This window comes from Neodiprion virginianus, chromosome 7 (assembly GCF_021901495.1).
Source record: "Neodiprion virginianus isolate iyNeoVirg1 chromosome 7, iyNeoVirg1.1, whole genome shotgun sequence".
Lineage (NCBI taxonomy): Eukaryota > Metazoa > Arthropoda > Insecta > Hymenoptera > Diprionidae > Neodiprion > Neodiprion virginianus.
This window is the reverse complement of record NC_060883.1, coordinates 7,807,464-7,815,056: the sequence shown is the minus strand read 5'-3', so window position 1 is coordinate 7,815,056 and position 7,593 is coordinate 7,807,464.

Here is a 7,593-nt window from a genome sequence, read left to right as displayed (position 1 = left end):
AATCCCCATAACCTTCCCACAATTACAACTATTCTGCAAAACAGGCATTTTCAACGTTGTGTTTATTTAAAGCGTTCACTACATTCGCAAAATCATTATCATCCCTCATAAAACATCACCATTGACATCTTAGACGTCCAATTATGCAAAAAAATGACAGGGATATCTCAAAAATTGAATGTGAATCTTGAATAACCGATTGAAAAACGGTATCTCATATATGGAACGCTGTGCCGCAAAAGGTTAAGGAATGCCTATCGTAAAATTGATTAAAAATTAAAACAAAGATGAAGGTGGACACGTGAGTAGCCAAGCGTATTAAGATAAGTCACTGAAATTTTTGTGATTCGGGGGTGCCTGCGGATCAAGATATCTAAAAACATTACATATTTTTGCATCAGCTAATATGAAGATTTATCCGCAGTGATTCTGAGATTGCTAATTTTTTGGACAAGTCGGTTACGTTGGCAATGCAGAATCGACTCTATAAATTCACTGAAACTATTTTCTTTGTCGTCATCGCATCGTCAAATATTTGAATTTACAATATTGTACCGATATTGATTTTATGATCAATTAAAAATAAAAAGAAATAAAAAAAATCGACCCAAATATCAAAGAAAGAAAATTTGTTTCCGTGAATTAGTAGACGATACAGCTATCTGAATAAAATGAGCCATCGTAGAGTGAAATAGAACGAAGCTGCTGCATTTTAAACATTTTCAAAGACTCGAAACAATGTATTGATACATCTAAAGCTTCTGTTTAAAATTCCAATGTTTTCTGTTGCTAGTATTTCAGAGACATCGTCGTAGCTTACGAATACAACAATTCGATCAATAATCGATACAAATGCGACGAACATGTAATGAAATGAATAAATCGTAACGCTTTTTGGGCGACCAAACTCTTCAAGAATGTATCCTACTGCCCAGTCAAACAATTCTAAAGACGGAAATATGATGTAACGAAAGCTTGCAAGTGCAACTGAAGGTAATTGAGTTGAAGTTAGTTGAAACAATATTCCCTTGGTACGGAATAATTTTGTTTAAAGAAACTCAAATGTCAGCTACAATACCACAAGTATTTGTGACGTTGAATTGATCCAGTTATCAGATCGTTTCTTATACATTGAGAAAATTACATGATTTTAATGAAGTAAGGTAAATAAATTCACTACAAATCAGCAAAATTATTTTTTCTATTCGGCTTCTTGGTTGATTTAGAAAAAAAAGGCTCAGCGAGATCATTCTGAGTGATGAATGGTAAACCAATGTCTCGGTAGTAATCCACAGTCATCCAGAATCTGACTTTGTAGATTTATAGTGAATTCATTCGGGTGTACAGTTTTATCCCTATTTTAATTAATTAAAATGATGTTCTTGAACACTTTCCACGAAAGATCTTCAAATTCGTTCGTTTGATTCTTAGTTCGTTCGTTCTTAGTATACAAAATAAAATAATTTGGTAATTAATTATTTTAAACGAAGTACATTAGCGAGAAACATTTTCTTCTAGTACCATATTCGCATGATGTGGCAGATTTCAACGAGTAACATTGTTCATTTGCTTCACAAACGAATTCAATACAAATCACTTGATACATATTTTGACTATTTTAAGAAAATTTCGAGAACAATTTACTGTTTCATGCAAAGTCATCTGTGTAGATTTTACATACACAGATTGTTTTTTCGGTCAATCGAAGTGTTACATATTTCAGTCGAACAGGTTTGTAAACAGGTAATCCCTTTACAAAAATAAATTGATCTGTTATTCGTTGAAATCGGATGTACGGTACAGATTCTTCATTAGAAAACTTATAATTCAGCTGTTTTCGTACAATTTTGTTGGTTCTTTTTTTTTCATTTATCCACATTGTTTTTATCTAATTCAACTTGATTGGCCTACCAATATTTCATTCCAATATTATTTTAACTGTATGTACTTGCTGATTTAGATTTCTTCGTGGAAAAATCTATTTAGTTTGTCCCATTCTAACAAAGAATATTTCATTTTATTCATGAGTGAATTTCTTACAAATTTTCTGACAATCGGATCACTTTTTCATTGATCTCATTAGTTAGTAATAAGAATCCGATGCATCCGATCGATATGATTTACAGCTGATAAACTTAAGATTCGGCAATAAATGAAATAGTTTTGTTTAAAATCTAATGCGAAAAAATCGTTTACAAATAAAATGAGCTACTTACTGTGTTTTTAAAAATTGGATCAACTGTGATATGTACTTTCAGTAAAAAAAAAATCTATACGTACATACAATAAAATATACATACATATATAATACGTCGTGTAATTTCTCTCACGTAACTAATAAATAACTAAACGATTACAGTTGACGTTCAGCGTTTAAAAATTTGTTTCCGCGTGTCTAATATCGCCGGGATTCTTTCATAGTTAAATACATTTACAACTAGAGATTAACTTTGGCGACACTTTATTCAAACCCCCGTGTATGACGCTTTTGTTTCGACGCTTTTTTCATCCGACTGTACTTCCCATACATCCTCACGCGCCTCTTCGTTATGCAGATCACATATAATAGGTATTCGTTTTACGGGGATTGTTAGCACTAATGCTGTTCAGCCTCGCTAAGAGCCATATGGCCTCAAAGCCCGACTGACACCGTATTTTTTAACCATCACGTCGACTGTTAATGTGATATAATCATGCAGGAATAATTGGGGAAAAAGGATCCCCGTTCCTGAAAAAAAAAAATTATAATCTTTTGCCTGGAAAAGGAAAGCAGTTCGTACCTGAGCAAGAAAATTTGTTTTTTATGGGTGAAGAGGGAAAACATTTTCTGCTTCAACTAAATTTAACTTGGTGAATTAGTATAATCGGTTCGAAGAGTGAGTGCAGAACGCAACAAAAACTCAGATTTTGTAGCAGAAACAATTTTTTTAGCTGTCTATAGTATAATTATTTTTTTGCACAATTAAACGTTAATGTTAGTGCAGCAGGGCCTTTACGGTAATGGAAAATAAACAGTTCGATTTTAGAAATGAGAAAAATGTCATTTATCACAACTCTAGTAATACAGGTATCGATACAATAACGGTTTGAAAATTCCTGAAATTACAAGAAAATTTGGTACGAGTAACTAATTGATGTAATTATATTTCTAGTTCTACATTTTCTGGTTATTGCCACACTAAGTCTGTTTCAGTTAACAATAAATGCGGGGTTATGCTAAAAAATGAAAACATTCAAAGACCGCGCAATAATTAGAACCACAAATTTTTCCCTGGATAATATTTTGGTACGTTTAATTTATTGGGAAAAATTACATGCAATAGATCTTATACATGATCTTTCCGAATAAACGTCGCAGTATGTTGGGTTGCCTACAACTGCGGGGATCAAAAATCGGTAATACAGACCTACCGAATTATCGGTAAGTAGCGCCTTTGAAGTGTTGTTTATAACCCATGCTGAAGCGTTCAGTGATCGCATTCCGGAGTCACGTTTAAGTGATTGTACGACTCGATTTGGCTGAAGTGATTATAACTCTGCAGGTCTGCCTTACCGATATTTGTTCGCCTTGGCGGTAGGCAACCCAACATACCGCGACGTTTGCTAGGAAAAATCCTGTGTACTTCCGGTACATAACTCAACTTCAAAGGCTCTGATAATCACTGACGATCATTCTCGTATTAGGGTATAAGAATTATCGTACGGATTGATCTTTATACCTTATAACTTTTACCATTTCTGGCATTGAAATGGATGTGCCCCCTTAACTGAAACTCATGCTCTGCATGCATTCACCGGTGCAGCACATATTCGTCGATTTGTTCCCACTGCCTTTCGAAGCCGACAAAATGCGCGCAGTGTGTTCAAACTCGCTTTCCTACCGACGCGACGCCGAGGACTTGAAGATATTTCAAAGAAATGTAAGCGGCGTGAAACTCGCCTCCGGAACAGCCAATACCGGCAGTAATATAGGTATCCGAGTGTAGCCTCAGGTTTTTCTCTGCACTCGTCTGTAAGGAGAAAAATAGGGAGAAATCGATGGGAGGAGAGACAGAGAAGAGACAAATTGAATGTACACGCAAGTTTTAAATGATCGAACTCTACGAGCGATACCCTGCAAGAATTATCGATCGCTTGTGCAAACCCGCGGATCCTACTCGACATCTGATATACTGAACTTGACGGGGAGAATTTATATTGGAAAAGTTTCGAACACACTTGTGACGGTTCAAGAACTGAACAGTGGACACACACGATTTGCAAGACTTCTAGTATACCGTTCAATCAGATTTTCACTCGAGTTTAAAGCGAGGAAAAGAATTGCTCTTCAGAAATTTCGAACATCTGTAGTTGTAAGGACGCAGAAGTTCGGTTCAAGTGAATAATCGAGAGATTGGAAGAGATAAGGACCGTTTCAAAAATCTCCTGCAGTGGTATTTTGACCAATGATTGTGATAAACGAATAAAACATCCTTGACAAGTATGCATGTTATAGGAATGAATCTCCGTAAATTTTAATTACATAAGTCAAGTTATCAACAATTCGAGTCTAGAGTTTATTATTGGAATATTCAAAGTAAATCGAATCCGGTGTTTTTGATCCCTGTCGAATGTTTTTGGGCTCATTTTTCTCGCTCGCCAGATCCGCATACATTGTCTGAAACACATTCAAGAAATTGCGTATCATAGTATGGTTAAAACGTAGAAAAGTAATCGTTGACTTGTACAAAATCTATTTATACCCAATTTAGAAACGTCTGTTTTTGATTTTATTTTTCAGGCGATCCCTGAAAATTTCAGTGGCAAACAGAATATACCTCGAAAAATTAGCATCATATGAAAAACACCATAGTTTAATAATTTTGAACGTTCTCGTGATTATACTTACCTTTTCTCAAATTGTTCATGTTACGTGGTTTGTGTTGTTTGAATTTGCTAAGATTCGTTTTACAAAATTACATGTGTGTTTGTTTGACTAGAATATTATTTTTCGTTAACTTTTGACAAAAAATCGCGTCCTACAGAATTGAATATCGCACCGTCGCGTCAGGTTCAATGTTTGAAACAAATGAATGTTATTGGCTAGAATATCGCATCATATGCGGCCTTGCAGTGATTGAAAGACTGAAATTGGACCTAATAAGAAGTTTTCCTTCTTCTAAATATATTTTTCTCATTTTCTTGGCTGCATTGGAATATTTCGCAATAAGATAATCGGAAAGGTGATTCTTGTAGCTTTGATGTGATATACATATTTTTGATATTTGAATAGACATGCACATTTTTAATAAAAATCGCGAGTTGGGGCAACTTATCACATGTGACAATAATTTCCCGACAACTTGCCTGATTTTGACATTTCCGTGGTTTTCTGAGTCCGGGCCAAGTTTTTCGGGATTTTCGGAGTCTAGAGGCGAATTTTTCATGGTTTTTCGAGTTTTCAGGATCTAAGTCGACTGCTTCGTGGTTTCTAGGAAAAAATACAACGGTGAAAAGAATTGTTGCTTAAAATTATACGTTGAAAACCCGAGTTTGTCATATAAAAAAAACAAAAGAAAAAAAAACAAGAAAACAAAGGTGCGAGAAAAAGTTGTTCATAATTTTTTACCAGTTTTCGTCACTTAAAATACTTGGGACTCCGCTGTTATTTTTGAAAATTGAAAAAACCCTATTCAGACTTGCTTAGGAACAACCACGAATTTTCTCTAATTGCGCAAAGGATGCATCTACAGTGCCCATGTTCGAATTGAATGAAAATTTTATTCAAAAAAATTCTAAAAATCAGAAAGTAAAATATATAACAACTAGCCTCGCCCTCCCCTACACTTTTCCGACATACGACTCACGGTTTTTGGGTTATGTGAATTTTTTTTTTCAACTGGGCCATTGAACTAGTTTATTTCAAGAATCTAAACAAGTTCGCAAAACTGTTTCTTCGGTGACTTTTAAAAATTTTCGAAACCATTTTAAAAAAGGTTCAGATACGGTTTACAAAAAATTCCCCATACATATTTGATCGTGTGTTACAGCGTGACTATGAAAGAACTTGGAAAAAAATAATCCGCTATTCTAACAAGTTTTAATGGTGACAATAAGGAAAGTCTTTCGCAACAGCTATGATTTTGCATATTCAACAATAAAACCTGCAAACTATCAGAAATTAGGAAGACTGTCAGAAACCTGCTATTATAATCCGTAAAAATTATTCCTGTCTCTGTCTATTGATACTTATCGTTAAAGATACTACATAAGAGTGATTTTGTTTCCTATGAAACAGGGGAATCACATTGCAAATGCTCTTTGAAACCAACCGAAACTTTTCCTTCGGGGCGGGGTTGAAATTCCGAATTCGAAAAGTTCTGATAGCACTGTATTCCGAATTTTTTGGTGGCGAAACTTAAAGTAAAGAAATTAAACCTTGACGAAACATCGAAGTTTCGCTCAAGGGTAAAATGCTGGAAGGGCATAACTCCGACAAGCCGAAGTCCCGAAAACGCGAAATTGAGGAATTTTGAAAGTCTGAAAAATCGGAATTCCGAATAATCGAAGATTTTCAATTCCATGAATTTCCGGCTCGGTGAAACTTTACCACTTTGATCTTTCTTTGTTTTGGATTTTCTATATTTTTACGTTCGGAATCCTGGTCGTTCTGATTTTCGATTTTTCTCATTTTTTACATCCGCTTGTTGAGTAAACTGTGCTGCCTGAGTATATTTTGATATTCGGAATTCTACTCTCTCGAAACTTTACTTCTTGGAACTTTGCTCTATCGTAACTTGAATTTTCGAAATCTTGCATTTCGGAACTTTGAGCCGTCGGGTTTCCGACCATTCGAAACTTTGTTGTCTCTTCAAAGTTTGATTTCTTCACTTCAAGTTTCGCCACCAAATAATTCAGAATCTTAGCCTCATTCACGTCACTGCAGTAGGAGCAAGAACTTGATTCTTTCCTCCGATTCACCTGGCAATTGATTTGATCAGGAAAATGGATGTAAAAGATCTCTGGCAATTCCTTACTGAAATCCGAGAGCCAAAATGCAGAGCTGGACTTTTTCTGTCGGGGTATCGCTGATTATGTCTTCCGGCCACTGCTTGATTGGTAATAGGATACACTCGCCTTCCAAACCAACGCGTAGCGACCGGTTCTTGTGGTCATTTGAAACGCGTCTTATGTGATTGGCGACGGTCAGATTCTCAGGGTAGGCCGCGTTTGTAGCGTGTAGGTGAGAAAATTTGTCACGAGCTGGTTACGCAGCTTTTTTTTTTTGAAATTTTTTTCGACTTTTTGAGAATCCGACCACTCACACGTTTCGGTAAAACTCGAACTATGTAATCTAGAGTGAAAAATATTTCAATCAAGGAGATGATTGGCGAACCAAAAATCGATGCATACTTTTAATCAATTTTATCACAAGATAGGTTCCACGAGTATTTTGTACATTGAGCATATTTATGAAATTGTCATATTGGTAAGCTACAAAAAATCTCTTTAACCCTTTCAGTCGCACATTTTTCAATTCAATATTCTAGCCTGAATTTTGTTACCCGGAGGTTTTTGGGGTCACGGAATTTGATAATTTCTAAATTCAAGATG